The sequence below is a fragment of the Ornithodoros turicata genome, unplaced genomic scaffold (genome assembly GCF_037126465.1).
Source record: "Ornithodoros turicata isolate Travis unplaced genomic scaffold, ASM3712646v1 Chromosome15, whole genome shotgun sequence".
Classification (NCBI taxonomy): Eukaryota; Metazoa; Arthropoda; class Arachnida; order Ixodida; family Argasidae; genus Ornithodoros; species Ornithodoros turicata.
Window position 1 is genome coordinate 509,036 of NW_026999318.1, and position 20,067 is coordinate 529,102.

General features: G+C 48.6%; 8 non-coding genes across 8 annotated transcripts; all 8 read left to right on the forward strand.

Moving 5' to 3' along the window:
* The first annotated feature begins 5,031 nt into the window (after nucleotides 1–5,031).
* On the forward strand, nucleotides 5,032–5,111 carry Trnal-aag (transfer RNA leucine (anticodon AAG)). The gene has a single exon. It is a non-coding gene; the product is annotated as a tRNA-Leu (tRNA).
* Nucleotides 5,112–5,361: 250 nt separating this feature from the next.
* Nucleotides 5,362–5,441, forward strand: Trnal-aag (transfer RNA leucine (anticodon AAG)). The gene has a single exon. It is a non-coding gene; the product is annotated as a tRNA-Leu (tRNA).
* A 250-nt stretch (nucleotides 5,442–5,691) lies between these two features.
* On the forward strand, nucleotides 5,692–5,771 carry Trnal-aag (transfer RNA leucine (anticodon AAG)). The gene has a single exon. It is a non-coding gene; the product is annotated as a tRNA-Leu (tRNA).
* A 250-nt stretch (nucleotides 5,772–6,021) lies between these two features.
* Nucleotides 6,022–6,101, forward strand: Trnal-aag (transfer RNA leucine (anticodon AAG)). Its single transcript has one exon. It is a non-coding gene; the product is annotated as a tRNA-Leu (tRNA).
* Nucleotides 6,102–6,351: 250 nt separating this feature from the next.
* Trnal-aag (transfer RNA leucine (anticodon AAG)) lies at nucleotides 6,352–6,431 on the forward strand. Its single transcript has one exon. It is a non-coding gene; the product is annotated as a tRNA-Leu (tRNA).
* Nucleotides 6,432–6,681: 250 nt separating this feature from the next.
* On the forward strand, nucleotides 6,682–6,761 carry Trnal-aag (transfer RNA leucine (anticodon AAG)). The gene has a single exon. It is a non-coding gene; the product is annotated as a tRNA-Leu (tRNA).
* A 250-nt stretch (nucleotides 6,762–7,011) lies between these two features.
* Trnal-aag (transfer RNA leucine (anticodon AAG)) lies at nucleotides 7,012–7,091 on the forward strand. Its single transcript has one exon. It is a non-coding gene; the product is annotated as a tRNA-Leu (tRNA).
* A 5,554-nt stretch (nucleotides 7,092–12,645) lies between these two features.
* On the forward strand, nucleotides 12,646–12,725 carry Trnal-aag (transfer RNA leucine (anticodon AAG)). Its single transcript has one exon. It is a non-coding gene; the product is annotated as a tRNA-Leu (tRNA).
* The last annotated feature ends 7,342 nt before the right edge of the window (nucleotides 12,726–20,067 follow it).

A 20,067-nucleotide genomic window follows, 5' to 3' on the forward strand; every position in this document is an offset into this window, starting at 1 on the left:
ATCCGTCTGGACTGGGAAGATGCCCCGTGCACGATGATTTGGTGTCGGCTATACATCCAGTACACGGCCTGCGTGAAGCAGCGTGCACGACTGGAGTGAACGCTATTTTCACACAAAATGAGAGCGTTGAAGCCATGTAATTACACGCACGTTACTTCTTTTAGCTTAATCCGTCTGGACTGGATAAGGGTGCCCCGTGCACGAGGATTTGGAATGGGCTATACATCCAGTACACTACTTTTGTGAAGCAGCGTGCACGCCTTGGTTGAACGAACTATTCTCACAAAAATGAGAGCGTTGGAGCCATGTAATTACATGCACGTTATTTCCTGTAGATTAATCCCTCTGGACTGGACAAGGGTGCCCCTTGCATGAAGATTTGGAATGGGCTATACATACAGTACACTGCTTGTGTGAAGCAGCGTGCACGCCTTGGTTGAACGAACTATTTTCACAAAAATGAGAGCGTTGAAGCCATGTAATTACATGCACGTTATTTCCTTTAGGTTAATCCGTCCGGACTGGATAAGGGCGTCCCGTGCACGAGGATTTGGAATGGGCTATACATACAGTACACTGCTTGTGTGAAGCAGCGTGCACGCCTTGGTTGAACGAACTATTTTCACAAAAATGAGAGCGTTGAAGCCATGTAATTACATGCACGTTATTTCCTTTTGATTAATCCGTCTGGACTGGATAAGGGTGCCCCGTGCACGAGGATTTGGAATGGGCTATACATACAGTACACTGCTTGTGTGAAGCAGCGTGCACGCCTTGGTTGAACGAACTATTTTCACAAAAATGAGAGCGTTGAAGCCATGTAATTACATGCACGTTATTTCCTTTAGATTAATCCGTCTGGACTGGATAAGGGTGCCCCGTGCACGAGGATTTGGAATGGGCTATACATACAGTACACTGCTTGTGTGAAGCAGCGTGCACGCCTTGGTTGAACGAACTATTTTCACAAAAATGAGAGCGTTGAAGCCATGTAATTACATGCACGTTATTTCCTTTAGGTTAATCCGTCCGGACTGGATAAGGGCGCCCCGTGCACGAGGATTTGGAATGGGCTATACATACAGTACACTGCTTGTGTGAAGCAGCGTGCACGCCTTGGTTGAACGAACTATTCTCACAAAAATGAGAGCGTTGAAGCAATGTAATTACATGCACGTTATTTCCTTTAGATTAATCCGTCTGGACTGGATGAGGGTGCCCCGTGCACGAGGATTTGGAATGGGCTATACATCCAGTACACTGCTTGTGTGAAGCAGCGTGCACGCCTTGGTTGAACGAACTAGTCTCACAAAAATGAGAGCGTTGAAGCTATGTAATTAAATACACGTTATTTCCTTTTGATTAATCCGTCCGGACTGGATAAGGGCGCCCCGTGCACGAGGATTTGGAATGGGCTATACATCCAGTACACTGCTTGTATGAAGCAGCGTGCACGCCTTGGTTGAACGAACTAGTCTCACAAAAATGAGAACGTTGAAGCCATGTAATTAAATGCGCGTTATTTCCTTTAGATTAATCCGTCTGGACTGGATAAGGGTGCCCCGTGCACGAGGATTTGGAATGGGCTATACATACAGTACACTGCTTGTGTGAAGCAGCGTGCATGCCTTGGTTGAACGAACTATTCTTACAAAAATGAGAGCGTTGAAGCCATGTAATTACATGCACGTTATTTCCTTTAGGTTAATCCGTCCGGACTGGATAAGGGCGCCCCGTGCACGAGGATTTGGAATGGGCTATACATCCAGTACACTGCTTGTGTGAAGCAGCGTGCACGCCTTGGTTGAACGAACTAGTCTCACAAAAATGAGAACGTTGAAGCCATGTAATTAAATGCGCGTTATTTCCTTTAGATTAATCCGTCTGGACTGGATAAGGGTGCCCCGTGCACGAGGATTTGGAATGGGCTATACATACAGTACACTGCTTGTGTGAAGCAGCGTGCATGCCTTGGTTGAACGAACTATTCTTACAAAAATGAGAGCGTTGAAGCCATGTAATTACATGCACGTTATTTCCTTTAGATTAATCCGTCTGGACTGGATAAGGGTGCCCCGTGCATGAGGATTTGGAATGGGCTATACATCCAGTACACTGCTTGTGTGAAGCAGCGTGCACGACTGGAGTGAACGCAATATTCTCACAGAATGAGAGCGTTGAAGCCATGTAATTACACGCACGTTACTTCCTTTAGATTAATCCGTCTGGACTGGATAAGGGTGCCCCGTGCACGAGGATTTGGAATGGGCTATACATGCAGTACACTGCTTGTGTGAAGCAGCGTGCATGCCTTGGTTGAACGAACTATTCTTACAAAAATGAGAGCGTTGAAGCCATGTAATTACATGCACGTTATTTCCTTTAGATTAATCCGTCTGGACTGGATAAGGGTGCCCCGTGCATGAGGATTTGGAATGGGCTATACATACAGTACACTGCTTGTGTGAAGCAGCATGCACGCCTTGGTTGAACGAACTATTCTCACAAAAATGAGAGCGTTGAAGCTATGTAATTAAATACACGTTATTTCCTTTTGATTAATCCGCCTGGACTGGATAAGGGTGCCCCGTGCACGAGGATTTGGAATGGGCTATACATACAGTACACTGCTTGTGTGAAGCAGCGTGCACGCCTTGGTTGAACGAACTATTCTCACAAAAATGAGAGCGTTGAAGCTATGTAATTAAATACACGTTATTTCCTTTTGATTAATCCGCCTGGACTGGATAAGGGTACCCCGTGCACGAGGATTTGGAATGGGCTATACATCCAGGACACTGCTTGTGTGAAGCAGCGTGCACGACTGGAGTGAACGCAATATTCTCACAGAATGAGAGCGTTGAAGCCATGTAATTACACGCACGTTATTTCCTTTAGATTAATCCGTCTGGACTGCAAGGACGCGCCGTGCACGAGGATTTGGTGTGGGCTATACATCCAGTACACGGCTTGCGTGAAGCAGCGTGCACGACTGGAGTGAACGCAATATTCTCACAAAATGAGAGTGTTGAAGCCATGTAATTACATGCACGTCACTTCCTTTAGATTAATCCGTCTGGACTGGAAGGATGCCCCGTGCACGAGGATTTGGTGTGGACTATACATCCAGTACACGGCTTGTGTGAAGCAGCGTGCACGACTGGATTGAACGCAACATTCTCACAAAATGAGAGCATTGAAGCTATGTAATTACATGCACGTTGTTTCCTTTAGATTAATCCGTCTGGACTGGGAAGATGCCACGTGCACGATGATTTGGTGTCGGCTATACATCCAGTACACGGCTTGCGTGAAGCAGCGTGCACGACTGGAGTGAACGCAATATTCTCACAAAATGAGAGCGTTGAAGCCATGTAATCACATGCACGTTACTTCCTTTAGATTAATCCGTCTGGACTGGAAGGATGCCCCGTGCACGAGGATTTGGTGTGGGCGATACATCCAGTACACGGCTTGCGTGAAGCAGCATGAACGACTACAGTGGACGCAGTATTCTCACAAAATGAGAGCATTGAGGCCATGTACGTGTAATTAGATGCACGATATTCCCTTTAGATTAATCTGTCTGGACTAGATAAGGGTGCCCCGTGCACGAGGATTTGGAATGGGCTATACATCCAGTACACTACTTGTGTGAAGCAGCGTGCACGCCTTGTGTAAGGTAGAAGAAGAGGACCATAGAAGAATAGGGAAGAGAAGGAGGATAGAAGGGTTTTGAGATTGAGATAGCCAAGAATAAAGAGCAACTGTTACAATTGGCGCAGCCGACTCTCAGAATGTGGGTAGAACTGCAGGTGAAAAAGGACCCGAAAGGCGATATGCTGTTCACCCAGTGTACAACGGTGGACGAAGACCCCATCGACCTCCCCAAAGAGGTGAGCGACTACCAATTTCGTACGTTTGTCTTGTCAAAGACAAAAAAGGCCGTCGATGAAATATTGAACGAAGGCATGGTAAAAGTTAACATCAAAGTAGCGGACTACACCCACTACGTCACAAGTCGCTTGGAATTGACAACTACCGCACAAGGAGAGACCGATAGGATGCTACTGCGTGTGATCGAGGCGCAGGGTCAACAACTCATTAGGTGCCAAGAGGCCTTGAACTCTGTGCTTCGAACAGCCTCTGTAGGCCGTCATTTTGAAACTGTGAAGCCAGACATCTTCGACAACCGGTCGACGACTCCGCAAGCATGGATGTCAACATACGAACATGCCTGCGAACGCAACAGTTGGTCAGGTGACAGAGAGAAAATTAACAATATGTGCCAGTTCCTATCAGGAATAGCAAGGAAATGGTACGACTTGCACCTGGCTAGGTGCAGTGGTGACACTTGGTCATAATGGAAAGACAGTTTTCTCAAGGCTTTCCGGGAAAATCCCATCGAAAGTTGGGGAGCAATATTCTTCAAATACAGAGGAGGCTCGATTATGGATTACTTCTTCGAAAAGAGTCGCCTCCTGAACATTGCGGAGCCAGATCTTCCAGAAAAAGCCATGATCAACTTGATCGTCCATGGACTTCCCAAGGAAACACAGGCCCAGGTACTCATCAGCGAGCCCACTACGAGTGAAGGACTGTTGAACTCTATGAGAAACATCAGCGTTAGAAGTTACCCCCCACGCAATGCTGAAGGTGTACCACAACCCCGATCGTCTGGTAGACCAAGACCACCGATAGTACCAGGAGCGTATGAGAGGCCACCAGCAAGCATACAGCAAGGCAATGCTGTCACAGCAAGTGACGGAAACGAAACATATCAGCAACTGGAAAACGCTTTAAACGATTAAACGAGGGTGCTCAGTCCCACCTAACGACACAAAATGAGACTGTCTTACTGTCGTCTGAATGGGTAAGCATACCCCGTGCACGAGGATTTGGAGTGGGCTATATATGCAGTACATGGCTCGTGTCAAGCAGCGTGCACGGCTGGAAAGCTTCTAGTTTCACCGTAGATTGTTATGCCTTTGACGCTTTGTACTTTGTAAGGCGGTTAAAACGTGAACGGGAGGTAGCGTGGCCGAGCGGTCTAAGGCGCTGGTTTAAGGCACCAGTCCGAAAGGGCGTGGGTTCGAATCCCACCGCTGCCATTGGTTTTTGTAGTGTACGCACAGAGAATGACAGCATTGAAGGCGAGGTATTATATGCACGTTACCTCCTTTAGATGAATCCGTCTGAATGGGTAAGCATACCCCAGGCACGAGGATTTGGAGTGGGCTATATATGCAGTACATGGCTCGTGTCAAGCAGCGTGCACGGCTGGAAAGCTTCTAGTTTCACCGTAGATTGTTATGCCTTTGACGCTTTGTACTTTGTAAGGCGGTTAAAACGTGAACGGGAGGTAGCGTGGCCGAGCGGTCTAAGGCGCTGGTTTAAGGCACCAGTCCGAAAGGGCGTGGGTTCGAATCCCACCGCTGCCATTGGTTTTTGTAGTGTACGCACAGAGAATGACAGCATTGAAGGCGAGGTATTATATGCACGTTACCTCCTTTAGATGAATCCGTCTGAATGGGTAAGCATACCCCAGGCACGAGGATTTGGAGTGGGCTATATATGCAGTACATGGCTCGTGTCAAGCAGCGTGCACGGCTGGAAAGCTTCTAGTTTCACCGTAGATTGTTATGCCTTTGACGCTTTGTACTTTGTAAGGCGGTTAAAACGTGAACGGGAGGTAGCGTGGCCGAGCGGTCTAAGGCGCTGGTTTAAGGCACCAGTCCGAAAGGGCGTGGGTTCGAATCCCACCGCTGCCATTGGTTTTTGTAGTGTACGCACAGAGAATGACAGCATTGAAGGCGAGGTATTATATGCACGTTACCTCCTTTAGATGAATCCGTCTGAATGGGTAAGCATACCCCAGGCACGAGGATTTGGAGTGGGCTATATATGCAGTACATGGCTCGTGTCAAGCAGCGTGCACGGCTGGAAAGCTTCTAGTTTCACCGTAGATTGTTATGCCTTTGACGCTTTGTACTTTGTAAGGCGGTTAAAACGTGAACGGGAGGTAGCGTGGCCGAGCGGTCTAAGGCGCTGGTTTAAGGCACCAGTCCGAAAGGGCGTGGGTTCGAATCCCACCGCTGCCATTGGTTTTTGTAGTGTACGCACAGAGAATGACAGCATTGAAGGCGAGGTATTATATGCACGTTACCTCCTTTAGATGAATCCGTCTGAATGGGTAAGCATACCCCAGGCACGAGGATTTGGAGTGGGCTATATATGCAGTACATGGCTCGTGTCAAGCAGCGTGCACGGCTGGAAAGCTTCTAGTTTCACCGTAGATTGTTATGCCTTTGACGCTTTGTACTTTGTAAGGCGGTTAAAACGTGAACGGGAGGTAGCGTGGCCGAGCGGTCTAAGGCGCTGGTTTAAGGCACCAGTCCGAAAGGGCGTGGGTTCGAATCCCACCGCTGCCATTGGTTTTTGTAGTGTACGCACAGAGAATGACAGCATTGATTGCGCGGTATTATATGCACGTTACCTCCTTTAGATGAATCCGTCTGAATGGGTAAGCATACCCCAGGCACGAGGATTTGGAGTGGGCTATATATGCAGTACATGGCTCGTGTCAAGCAGCGTGCACGGCTGGAAAGCTTCTAGTTTCACCGTAGATTGTTATGCCTTTGACGCTTTGTACTTTGTAAGGCGGTTAAAACGTGAACGGGAGGTAGCGTGGCCGAGCGGTCTAAGGCGCTGGTTTAAGGCACCAGTCCGAAAGGGCGTGGGTTCGAATCCCACCGCTGCCATTGGTTTTTGTAGTGTACGCACAGAGAATGACAGCATTGAAGGCGAGGTATTATATGCACGTTACCTCCTTTAGATGAATCCGTCTGAATGGGTAAGCATACCCCAGGCACGAGGATTTGGAGTGGGCTATATATGCAGTACATGGCTCGTGTCAAGCAGCGTGCACGGCTGGAAAGCTTCTAGTTTCACCGTAGATTGTTATGCCTTTGACGCTTTGTACTTTGTAAGGCGGTTAAAACGTGAACGGGAGGTAGCGTGGCCGAGCGGTCTAAGGCGCTGGTTTAAGGCACCAGTCCGAAAGGGCGTGGGTTCGAATCCCACCGCTGCCATTGGTTTTTGTAGTGTACGCACAGAGAATGACAGCATTGATTGCGCGGTATTATATGCACGTTACCTCCTTTAGATGAATCCGTCTGAATGGGTAAGCATACCCCAGGCACGAGGATTTGGAGTGGGCTATATATGCAGTACATGGCTCGTGTCAAGCAGCGTGCACGGCTGGAAAGCTTCTAGTTTCACCGTAGATTGTTATGCCTTTGAGGCATTCTACTTCCGGCTGCGAACGAGTTCGGACGTGGTATCATGAGCTCGGTTGGAGCGGTAAACAAGGCTAACCCTAGCCTGGATACAGAAGGATCTTCTGCTTCAAGTGTGCCTCAGGATTACAGAATTGTGCTTCGTGTACTACCGAAGGATTCTCTTGGATGCAATGCCATCATTATGCATGCGGATATTACCGGTAGGCCCTATCGAATTGAAGACTTTAAGCCTGCTTTAAAGAGCTTTGGCAATCCTCAAGATATCACGCAGTTCGGCGCGTACCTAATGAATCATGTCTGGCTGTTAACGACTAGCACGCAGGATGCAAAGGACAGGATACTCCGACATAAGGAGTGTGTGGTAAAACGAAAGAGGTGCCTACTACTTGACCCGTCCCAAAGGGAACTGACAGTGAAAGTCTTCTGGATACCCTATCATGTGAGCGACTCCCAACTTCAGCTGGCATTCCAGGGCTTCGGCAAGGTATATGATGTGCAGCGCGAGAGATGGCGCGACGACACTTTCGGGCATGTAGAAACAACAACGAGAGTTGTCAAGCTTAGGTTACATGATGACGTCTCTGCCGAGAGGATTCCACATCTCATGAAAGTGGGTGGAAGCCAAGTTCTCGTGTCTGTTCCCGGGAGGCCAAGATTATGTCTCCGGTGTAGAGAAGTCGGCCACATTAGGCAGTACTGCAAAACCCCGAGGTGCACTACCTGTCGTCGTTTTGGACACCTCGCAGAAAATTGTATTCGATCCTACGCACAGATGACGCGCCCGGTCCAGGAGGACAATGCCGACGTCGTCATGGACCAGGAGGAAACGGCTAACGCAATGAACATCCCTTCAGGGCCCACCAACGCTAGCGACGATGCTATTTTAAGTGCCCCGGCTGGCGTAGCAACGCCCGATGCGCCCGTGACTCCTTTAGAACACCAGTCACAACCTACCGATCCCAACTGCAACGCTGAACCCAGCAACAGAAAGGAACCCCCTACTAATCATGGTGCTAACCTGGACACTTTAAGCCGGCGCCCTGACACAACGGAGTCCGAGTTGTCAGAGATGGAGGGCGATCCGAATAACACCCCTTTGGAATCGGATAATAGGCAGCGGCCTAGTTTTAGAACCAAACGCAAGAAATGGGCAGTGCCCAATATTCCGTACGACACTCGAGATAAGGGCAGTCACCTTACTAGAGACCCAAAAGCTGCCTCACCATGAAGATTACAGTTGCTACTTTCACCGTCAGAAGTCTCATAAGCAGGAAAAGGAAGCAATACCTTCTGGACATGTTATTAGCGAAAAACATCGATATCTTGTTTGTGCAAGAGACTAAGATTGATACCGACGGAAATGAGGAGGATCTCGTTCAGTTCTTCAAACAGTCTTATCAGGTTTTTCATTCTCAAGCTATACAGGGAAGCGCGGGCACAGCGGTGTTTGTGAAACGATCCATGAAGATTAAGGTCGTTCTAGATATCGGCCATGACTGCCAAGGTCGCATCAGCTTCGTTGATTGCCTAATCCAAGGGGAACTATTACGCGTGATCTCAGTATATGCACCGAATGGAGCATGTGAAAGGAAAGACTTCTTTATCTTTTTGCGGGAATTTGTGAATGTCCCGGGCAAAGTTCTGCTAGCGGGAGATTTTAACTGTGTTTTGTCGGCTGCTGATAAAACTTCACACACATCGTGGAAGGACGCCGGATCAACGGAACTGAGCAAGTTATTGTACGAGAACAACCTAGTTGATGCAGCAAATGGTATACGGAATAACACCTTCCGTTTCACGCACTGGCAAGGAAGCTCGCATGCACGACTGGACCGGCTATATCTGTCTGCGGAGATCGATGTCACCGGTAGCCGATATGTCGTCGAACCCTCCAGCTATTCAGATCACGGCATGGTGCTTCTGACTTTTGCTGTGACACCTGAGAGAACCACGCAGTCACCAAGGAGCACTCCTTGGAAGTTCAACGAAGCATTGCTGGAGGACGAAGGTTTTTGGTCTCAGGTGTCAGAGCTGTTGAACGACTATGTTGTTGCAGGAAAGATTGACGCTGTTTCATGGGAGCTCTTCAAGTGCCGTTTCAGGGCTGCCGCAATCAGCGTTGGACAACTGCAGAGTCAGAGAGCGAAGTACCAGAAGAAATGCCTGGTGGACACATTGAAGCTTCTAATTCGGGAAGAAGAACGTGCACCCGGCCTATTTATAGAAGACATTCGGCATTGTAAAGATGAACTGCGGACCTTGCTGAACAGGGAGTACGCAGGAGCCGTTATACGCAGCAGAGTTCAACTAATTGAGAGAGAGGAACGACCAGCTAAAGTTTTTGCGACATTGGAGAGGAAACACTTTTCGACGAACGCCATCACAGCAGTACAGACTGGTAACGGCATAGTACGTGACAGCAAAGGAATTGAAGAAGCTTTTGTTAAAGTGTACAAAGATTTGTTAGCGCCTTCGTCAAACCCAGTGAATGAACTGAACACACGCCTATTCGCACAAGTTCCTAAGGTTCCGGATGAAGTTAAAGATAGATTGCAGGAAGAAATCAGTGTTGAAGAAGTACTCTGGGCCATCAAAAAGCTGCCAGCTAGGAAATCCCCGGGGCCTGATGGCATTGGGACAGCCTTCTATAAGCTGTTCAGCGAGCGTCTAGCACCCATCCTGAAAATCGTTTTCGATGACATCTACAAAAGGAAGCTCCTCCCTCCTTCAATGAGGCAAGCCCATGTAGTCCTTATCAGGAAGAAAAAGAGGGCGTGTGAAGCTACCGATGTCAGCGACTTCCGACCGATCAGTCTGCTGTCCACTGAATACAAGGTTCTTGCTAAGATCTTGGCAAGACGCCTGGAGATAGGACTGTCTTCCGTAGTCGGGACGCATCAACCTTATGGTTTTAAAGGCCGCTCACTAGTAACGAATCTTCACCTGATGCGCACAGTATGTGAAGTAGCAAACGCACTCCAAAAGGCGCTAGCGGTACTTCAGATCGATCTCAGTCGCGCGTTTGACAGAGTACTACATGGCTTTCTTTTTGTACTCCTCAAGTGGTGTGATGTGGGCGACTATATGGAGGGCTGGATAAGAACGTGCTACAGAGAGCTAACGGCTACACTACTCATCAACGGCAACCCGAGCGCGCCTATCCCCGTGAAGCAGTCAGTACGGCAAGGTTGTCCCCTGTCTCCTATTCTGTTTGCGCTGTACTTAGAGCCGCTATGCAGGAACCTCATGGCCGACAAGAGGATCAAAGGCCTTGGAACGCACGGGGGTAACTTGAGCGTTCTCTCCTATGCGGACGATATAGCGGTCATCTTCTCTGCGAGGGATCAGGTCGAACTCATTCTCGAGCACGTCGCTACCTTCTGTGAAGCGTCCGGCGCCAGCATTAACCTAGAGAAAACCTCTGGAGCCTGGCTAGGGCCCTGGGATACAGCGCCTGAGCACTTCTCTGGAATCACATGGGACAAGACGATCAAGAGGTATCTCGGCATCACCTTCGATCCCACGACGCCTCTGACTGAACAGTGGAGTCCACATATCAACCATCTTCGAGCTCCGCTCCTGAAGTGGGCTGGAAGGAACACGTCTTTCTTAACGAGATCGTTCATCTGCAATACTGCAGTCTATCCAGTGTTCTCCTACCATGCCCAGGTCACACCGTGTCCAGCATCATGTGCGCACCGCGTGCATAGGATCTTCGCTGTCTTCATCTGGAACTCGCCAATGGAGAGGATGAGAAGAACTAACATATTCCACTCCATACAAGGGGGTGGATTTGGATTGGTCAACGTAGCTGTCAAGCTTTTGGTCCATCGTTTTCTCTACTTTCGGAAAAAGAAGCACGGTGTCCTGCAGTGGGCTTTTCAGACGCTTGGCTGTGTCTTCACACCCGCATTCACAGTGACGACGGCGAACCCTCCGAAGCGTAAGATGGGTCTCGCTTTCTACAGGGAAGTAGCTCAGTCTGTTAACTTCTTGAAGGATATGTTCTCCTGGGAGTATCTAATCTCGGTTAAGCGTCAGAAGTTGTACTGGGATATGATCAACAGTTTGTTTCCTGCACCGTTGTATCGAAGCAACTATCCTGGGAGAGAGCAAGATATGGTCCTTAAGAATGTGAAGAAACTGCCAGTATCCACAGGTACCCAGAGGTTTTTTACATTATTTCACACTGAGACCCTGCCGGTCAAGTCATGGCTGATAAAGAAGGGCTTCACGGTTCCGTGGTCCAACAAATGCGACATGTGTTTCGCGGCGGAGGAGGATCTGCCTCACACTTTCCTGGGATGCAGAAATGCTGTACAGTTTTGGGGCTTTCTGCGTACAACTTTTGGTATCGAGGAGGAACTCACGTGGATTCGTCTGAAGTTCCTTGAAGTTGCAACGGAGTGCAGCGTCGGCCTAAGCCTTCTGTGCCTCCTTGGCCTGCACGTACTGTGGATTCATCGCATGGACATTGCAAATGGCAGGTCTCATCCGCGAATTCCGCTCGTCCTGCTCGTAACTAAGATCAACTGGTCTGTGAGTGTATTACAGGAGCGCGGCGTCGGCGACGACGACCTCCTACGCAGTGTAATCAACTTGCGCGATACATTGTGCAACTCATTCCCAGAAGAGCTGAGAGTGTTCCTCCGCCCCGTCGATTTTAGTAGCAGAGACTCTTGGAGAAACTGATGATCAACCAAGTCACACCCTCCGTACAAAACGACTCAGGCAGATCAAACTACCGACCAGGGCCCTGGCCGCCAACCATGACACGTCGGACATGGAGAGCCCGAGCTCCTCACATAACTTACGCATGGACTGGCACACCTGACCCCTGGCTATGGCATACAGCTCATGGCTCCTTATTAAGTTGAGGACTTCTTGATAACTTTCCTGTGACAGTCATCTGGAGTGACCACAAGGACTGCTCATTGTGAGGTGTTTTTAAGTGTACGACGCCAAAGAGATGGTGTCGTGTTGAAAATTTTAATGTAATAAAAAAAAAGTGAAAAAAAAAAAAGCCGAGCGGTCTAAGGCGCTGGTTTAAGACACCAGTCCGAAAGGGCGTGGGTTCGAATCCCACCGCTGCCATTGGTTTTTGTAGTGTACGCACAGAGAATGACAGCATTGAAGGCGAGGTATTATATGCACGTTATATCCTTTAGATGAATCCGTCTGAATGGGTAAGCATACCCCGTGCACAAGGATTTGGAGTGGGCTATATATGCAGTACATGGCTCGTGTCAAGCAGCGTGCACGGCTGGAAAGCTTCTAGTTTCACCGTAGATTGTTATGCCTTTGACGCTTTGTACTTTGTAAGGCGGTTAAAACGTGAACGGGAGGTAGCGTGGCCGAGCGGTCTAAGGCGCTGGTTTAAGGCACCAGTCCGAAAGGGCGTGGGTTCTAATCCCACCGCTGCCATTGGTTTTTGTAGCGTACGCACAGAGAATGACAGCATTGAAGGCGAGGTATTATATGCACGTTATCTCCTTTAGATGAATCCGTCTGAATGGGTAAGCATACCCCGTGCACAAGGATTTGGAGTGGGCTGTGGTTTCACTTGATTTTTGGTGCACGGTGCAGTAAGTGCACTTTTAAGATCTTATGTGCTTAGCATCTGAGCGTCCTGTGGTTTCGCTCGATGACTCCAATAATATTTCATGTAGCAAATACTGTTCCATTCCCTTTCTTTGAATATCTTGCTGCGTACCAAATACCACACAGCTGTCTTTCCCCACTGTTTTTGCCGTAGAGTGTTATGCCTTTGACGCTTTGTACTTTGTAAGGCGGTTAAAACGTGAACGGGAGGTAGCGTGGCCGAGCATTCCACTTCCGGCAGCGGAAGCGTAAGGACGTGAGAAAAATGAGCTCCGACGGAGCAGCGAACACGGCTAATGCCTGGTTCACACTGTTGCATTTTCATGCGTTACGGATGCGGCGCGACACGGTTGTCATGACAACGAAGCACGACACTCCGAAAAGCACACGCACCGCAAGAGTTGAGCTCGACCGAACTCCATGCGGTACGGGCTACCTGCGGAGATGCAGCTGACCAATGAGCGAACGCGCTCCGCGCAAGCGCATCACTGCTGTGCTGTCGCGTGCTTTTCCAGCATGGCTGCCTCCGGTGAAAGCACGTTGGCAAAACAAGAAGCTCTAATTTCAGAGGTCGAGATATACCCGTGGCTCTACGACCCACGCCGAGCCGAGTTCAGAGATTCATTCAGAGATTCAAAGTTTCACCGACCACATCACGTTGCCCGTTCATGGCTGCCTGTGGAATGGAGACGTGGTGGAGTGGAGACGTGATTGGTCAACCACAAGCGTTTGACGTATGAAGAACGCATATGTCTGAACAGCGTGTCGTACGACAGCCACCTCCGCACTGGATCCGCACCGTAACCGCAACGGAGAGAAGTTGTAGTGTGAACCACGCATTAGCCTAGCCGGGAAAACACCAATGTTTCATCGTCTTCTACCTCGACCGATAATTACCGGCTTCTGCTACCTACTCTGCCTACAGGAAACATTTCCAGGAATACGATTTTCCTCCACGCCGACCCGTCAGCGAGGCCATATAGGGCTGACGATTTTGCGGATGGTGTGTTTGCGGTGATAAACAGGGACGATGTTGCACAGTTCGGGGCATACTTGTTCAACCACGTTTGGGCTCTGACGTTGCATTCTGGGCTACCGAAGGAGAAGCTGGCAGCAAGGAAGGAAATCACTGCGAAAGGCAAGAAGTGCTTAATTATTGATCCAAATCAGAAGGATACGCAAGTGTCAATCCACTGGCTCCCGATGCACGTGCCAGATAGTGCAGTCATAAGTGCCCTTAATGTGTTTGGCAAGGTGGAGGACATACAGCGTGAAAAATGGCGGTCAACTGCATTTGCGGGTGTAGAAACCACGACGCGAAAGGTCAAGATGGTCCTGCGGGAAGGAGTCTCAGTTGACAGCATCCCGTATATTATGAAGATCTTGGGGGGACAAGTGCTCCTTGACATTCCAGGCAGACCGCCACTCTGTCTCAGATGTAAGAGAGTGGGCCATTTGAGAAAGCATTGCAAAGTGTCGTGGTGCAAGTCATGTCGAAGATTTGGCCATGAGACGGAGGACTGCGTGGACACCTATGCCTCTAAAGTAACAGTAGTCGACGAAGATGGTGCGACGGTGGAATTGATGGATGTTGAGGAGTCAACAAAAGCAGGAAACAAGGAGTCAGAAAGCCCCATTGGCGCAAAAGAGGCAAATACGGATCCTCAACGTGTGAGCCTGCCGCCCACCGATATCCAAGTCAGCACTAATGCGCACAACCCCGGTCAAAGCCAGACTGCGGCCCCCATCGATGGAGAAGAATCGGTCTCCAAGGCTGACCGTTCGACAGAGCGTGACAATATATCGAGTGTAATACAGGGGACGCCCCCATGCGATGCAGGGATACCGAGCAGCAACCAAGAGCGGGAGCTACCAGGCTACAAGGACGAACTAGAATCAAGTCGCAACAAGGACGAAGCTGCAAGCTGTAATGAGGTTGAATCATTGCAGGGGTCAGGCAATGCTCTGAACGAGGGAATATCAGAAGGAGGGAAGAGTGACCGTAAGTGGAAAGAAGTCGGAACAGGCCTAAAACGAACAAGGTACTCACCTACGCCGATTATTACCCCAGAGGAGAGACGACGGCTACTGAAAGAACAGAAGAAGTAAGTCGGACAAGGTAAAGCCCACAAATATGAGCAGAAGCGATTGTCTGATAATAGCTACTATTAACGCCAACAGTCTGATAAGCAAAGAAAGGAAAGCCTGGTTAATGGACGCCGTACTGAAAAGCAACACAGATGTTCTCTGCGTGCAAGAAACCAAGATTTCGTCAAAAGAACAAAAAACTGAGTTAGTCAAAGCCTTCCAACGTGGGTTCGTTGTGCTGCATGCCGCTGGAACGAAAGGGAGTTCGGGAACTGCAATCTTCGTCAAAAGGTGCAACAAAATCGCGGTTATCGACTATGAACTAGAACAGAATGGCCGGGTTGTCTGCGCAGACTGTCTCTGGAGGGGTGAAATCATTCGAATTATTAGCGTTTACGCTCCCAACGAATGTGCGGAACGAAAGTTGTTCTTTGAAACCAGTGTGAGGCATTTTGTGGACACAGCATGCAAGGTGATTCTGGCAGGGGACTTTAATTGTGTGTTGAGGAAAGAAGACTGCACTTACAAAACAGAAAAGCGAGATAGCAGTGTGACTGTGATAAAAAGGTTGCTGCAAGAACACGACCTGCAGGACAGCGGAATCGTAAAAGGCAATGGACGGATAAGATTTACCCACTGGCAAGGAGACTCCCATGCTAGATTAGACAGAGTGTATGTGTCGGGCGAAATCAGTTTCCAGTTGAGCGAATACAATGTCATACCAATGGCTTTCACAGATCATGCCTGTGTAAGCGTTAAACTGAAAGCCGATAAAAGTGGACCGAACCATTCGCGGAATACAACATGGAAGATGAACGAGGAAGTTCTTGAAGACATCAGGTTTGTAGAGGAAATTCAAAGAATGATCGCCAACTTAAAGGAAAAGGGAGTGGATGCACCTTCCTGGGAGAGATTCAAGGAACAGGTTCGGGTCAAGGCCATCGAATACACAGTTATGAGAGCGGCAGAAAGGAAGATGAAAATGAGTGTGCTCACAGAAAGCTTACGCACTGCTTTAAAGGAAGAAGAAATGAATCCCGGAAGTTTCATGGAAGATGTAAAAGAAATAAAGCGGCAAATCCTAGAAGAGATGAAACAAAGGTTCATAGGAGCACAAATAAGAAGTCGGCTGCAAATCATTGAAAGGGATGAAACGCCGAGCAAGGTCTTTCTTGTCCGAGAAAGGGAGAAAGTAAAACGAAATGAAATCACTAGACTCATGGTGGACGGCACAGTTCAGGAAGGCGCAGACATGGTGCAAGCTACTTTTCTGGAGCACTACAAGAACATATTCAGTAAGAAGGTGGCGGCGTATGCAGCGGAAGAGGATCTTTTCAGGCACGTGCCCAAAGTGACAGAAGAGGGAAAAGAAAAAGAAGAAGGGAAGATAACAGAGAAAGAAATTCAAGCTGTAGTGAAAAAGCTCCCAAGAAACAAAGCACCGGGGCCGGATGGTATTGGCTCGGCGTTTTATAAGAAGTTTGCTGCTGAAATAGGTCCCATCTTAGAAACCGTCTTCGAGGACATGAGAATAACCGCCGTATTCTTGAACGAGCCTCGACTCGAAACTCGACTCGAGCTGCTCCTCGAGGCCGGTTTTGCGCTTCATAAATCGACCTTGACTCGAAACGCTCCTCGAGTGGAGGAATTCCTCCGTGCATTCCTCGAAAATCTCGAGGTAACATCGGTGCTACCTCGAGAACGCTCTTCAACTCGAGTTTGGCTGTTGTCATGGCGGAAGACAGGTCGTTCGCTGCGTCCATCGACTGCGTTTTGTGCCACGAAGGCCTTTAACTGGGTGCTGACAACATTACCAATGAGCGACAACGTTCAATAAGGGGCTATCAAACTCCTTTTGACCATTTTGATGATCACGAGTTCCTCATATAGTACACGGTACCGCTTCATGAAGAAAACCGTACGAAGCCTTTTGGATACAGTGCCAGTGGAGGAATATGTGTGCAATCGTGGGCTGCCTCTACCTCCTGTGCTACAGCTGCCCGTCGACATGTGATTTTATGGCGTTAGGACTTTTCGAACTGCCACGGGAGACATTGTGAATGTGTCAGAAACGACGCGGTGTGCCGCGTTGAGGAAAAAAATCCCACACCTTCTCGCAAGCACACTTTTCAAGACAAGGTGTAATAAATTTTCCTTCTGTCGCGCTATTTAGCACAAAAAGGTGTGTTTCAAGGATGTTTTCACGCAAAAAGTGGTGCAAAACAAAAAAAGAAACAGTGCATTGACTGCACATCTAAAAAAAATAAACATCTGATCTGCCTCCTCAATGTTTTTCCGTAATCTTTATACTGTATCAAGCTGGCCCAACCCCTGCTCCAGCTATCACCGAAACGGCTCAACAAATCTTCCATTCATGTTTTTTTTCTCTCGTTTTCTTTTTTTTGCAGTTGTTGTTTCAATAGTACGAATTCCGTTTGTTGGGTGGGATAACAGGCTCCACCGTTTAGGCAGAGCGCGATTGAGGGCCATAAAAGTTCGTACGACATGCTAGCGGTGACTCCCCAAGAATGGTCTCCCCGATTCTTTGCTCGGGATGTTGTTGTAAAATCTGTTTTGTTTGTTTGATTGTTTATAGTTACCCTCAAGGCGTTGGGTAAACGTACCCATCCGCTAGCAAACAGTCATTCACGCCACATATGGTAACATAATAGAAGAGTGACAAGCAGTGACATCATCTTTCATATTATTTGATACAAGGTGACCATGCCATTAAGCTAGCTGCTGCCGTTGTGGTTGTAATTGCCAGACCAGAAAACTAGGAAACCTATCAGTCTGTTTCCCTGTTCGAAACACCTGCACCCTTCTTCAAACACTTGCAGACCTTTGTGTTTGTATTTGTAATGCACGTTGGTCGAAATAAAGTAAAGAATTACATTTATTTTTCATGCCATAAGTGTGTTTTAAGCACGATAATTAACATTTTCGAGTGGTCCCGAAAGACGGCTGGGGACGAGACTACAGCTTTATTCGAGAACGGTTTCTCGAGGAGCGCCTTGGCGGAGGAATCCCCGAAGCGGGTTCATGAAACGCATGGGCTCTTCGAGTGGAGCAGCGCCACTTTCCTCCACTCGTTGGAGTCGAGGCGGAGCGTCGAGTCGAGGCTTGTTCAAGAATACGGCGGTAAGAGGTCTAATGACGCCATCGATGAGGAAGAGCCTTACGGTTTTAGTGCCAAAAAGAAAGTGCCTACAGGAGAGAATACAGACAGTGTCCGATTTTCGTCCAATAAGCTTGTTGTGCACAGACTATAAAATACTCGCAAATGTGTTGTCACGACGGTTGGAAAGTATCCTGGACAAAATCATAGGGGAGCATCAGTCGTATGGCATAAGGAAAAGGTCTATAGCAACAAATCTGCACATGATGCGAGTGGTAATAGAAACTGCAGCGGCAACCAGCTCCAAGTTCGCGGTTTTTCAGGCGGATCTCAGTCAGGCATTCGATCGAGTGTCTCATGCTTTTTTATTTGATCTACTACGTTACGTCGAAGTAGGACAAGACCTCCGCCGATGGATCCAAATCTGCTATCGAGATATCTCGGCACAGCTTGTGGTTAATGGAAATACAGGAGAGAGATTTCCCATCACTAACTCTGTACGGCAGGGATGCCCAATGTCCCCCACACTCTTCTCGCTATACCTGGAGCCTCTATGCCGTGCAGTCGTGAAGAGCCAATCAGTCAGCGGCCTAAATGTAGGGCAGCGAGAAGTCAAGTTACTGGCTTTTGCGGACGACGTGGCGCTCATTTGCGCAAGTGCAGGACAAGTGGAAGCTGCCTTCGGAATAATCAAGACCTTCTGCGAGGCGTCGGGGGCCAAGATCAACCTCAGCAAGTCAAAAGGAACCTGGCTCGGTAACTGGGAAGTGAAGAGCAACAGCTTTCTCGGCATTGGATGTACGGAAGCAATAGGGAAATATCTCCGCGTCAACATGGATGAGAAGCCAGGGGACACTGGTAGATGGAAACCTAAGCTGAATGCTATGCACGACAAGTTGCAGCCCTATAGAGGACGTCAGCTCTCTCTGCTTAACAGGAGCTATATATGCAATACAGTACTATACCCATCGCTATATTACTGGGCGCAAGTGATACCACTGAACTCTGATGTTGCGCAGCTTTTTCAGAGAACATGTGCTACCTTCGTGTGGGAGTCGAAGTTCGAAAGAATGCGAAGGACGAACACGTACTGGCCTCTGCAGGCAGGAGGACTGAACGTCGTCAACCTGGAGATAAAGATCAAAGTACATCGTTTCATCTTCTTTAGAGATGAGGCACGGCCTGAGTTACGCGCGGCAATGCAAAGCCTAGGAGCCAAACACCTGATACAGTGGATTGTGACCACTGCGACACCAGCGGCGGAGACAAAAACGCTACGTTTCTACAAAGAAATCGAGCAGAGCATAACCTTTTTCCTTACGAAGTTCTCGTGGGAATATCTGGCAAAGGTGAAGAAAAAAAACGCTGTACTGGGACACAGTGACCAGTCTGTTCCCTCCACCGCTGTACAGACAGGACTTTGCTGCTTCAGCTGCAAATGACGTGCTTAAGCGCGTGAGAAGCCTACCGGTACCCGTGGGAACAAGGGATTTCTTCGTACGGTTCCATATTGAAGTACTCGCTGTAAAGGTCTGGCTCCAAGGAAAAGGATTCTTTATGCCACAGGAACCAAGATGCCATATTTGTGGAGAAACGGAGACCCTTCGACATGTATTCTGGGATTGCAGAAACGCTGTACTGTTTTGGGGTGACCTTCGAGCCTCGCTGGAACTAACTGACGATTTTTCGTTTGAGACTCTCAAGTTGTTAGACTTCAGAGGACAAGTTCACGAAGAAATGAGGAGCGTCATCGTCGCAGTAGGACTGCATGCCCTTTGGAGAGCACGTACGGCAAGAGTTGAGTGTGATGTTAATGCCAAGTCGCCAGTAGTTTACATGAAGAACAAGCTCGGGTGGACACTGTCCCTGATAGGCACCGGAAGGCTTAGGGATGAAGAAAAGTGGAAAGACCTAGCCCCTGTGATCATGGCGCTGCAACCCGAATCCTTTGGACAACGC